We start from the raw sequence: 523 nt of genomic DNA on the forward strand, positions 1-523 counted from the left end.
CGGAAGTAGGCGGGGGGGGGGGTGAGACTGCTGGTGGCGACCGGAGGGGCTGAAGGAAAGGGACCCCCCAGCCTCGGAGGGGGGCTCCTCGCAAGGGGGGGAGGCCGGGGAAAGCCCCTCCCTCTCCTTCGGGGGCCCTTCAGCCGCCCCCTCCCCCGCAGAGGGTGGGCCAGGGTTCGGGTGTGCCGCCCCTCTCTCTGCCACGCGGGGGGGGGGAGGTCCCTGCAGCAGCCGCGGCCACAGCGCCTTCCTCGGGGCGGAGAGCTCCGGCGCCTTCCCTGGGCCTGTGGAGGCCGGGAGGAGGCCGTCATGGCGAGTTCCTGTTTTTCTACAGCCAAGAGTTATTTCTTAAGCCATACGTTTCCGTCTGCCTTGTGGTTAGCCAGCTCGTTTCCTTTCTGCTTCGGTGCTGGCAAGCAGCATTACACAAAAGACTTGGCTAACAAACTTATTACCCCCCACACACACACACACAATCTCCCTCCCCCCCCAGTCAGAAGGACAACAGCCCCCCCCCAGTGCT

The sequence above is a fragment of the Gekko japonicus genome, unplaced genomic scaffold, assembly GCF_001447785.1.
Source record: "Gekko japonicus isolate JY-2015 unplaced genomic scaffold, Gekko_japonicus_V1.1 scaffold5600, whole genome shotgun sequence".
In the NCBI taxonomy this organism is placed as follows: Eukaryota; Metazoa; Chordata; class Lepidosauria; order Squamata; family Gekkonidae; genus Gekko; species Gekko japonicus.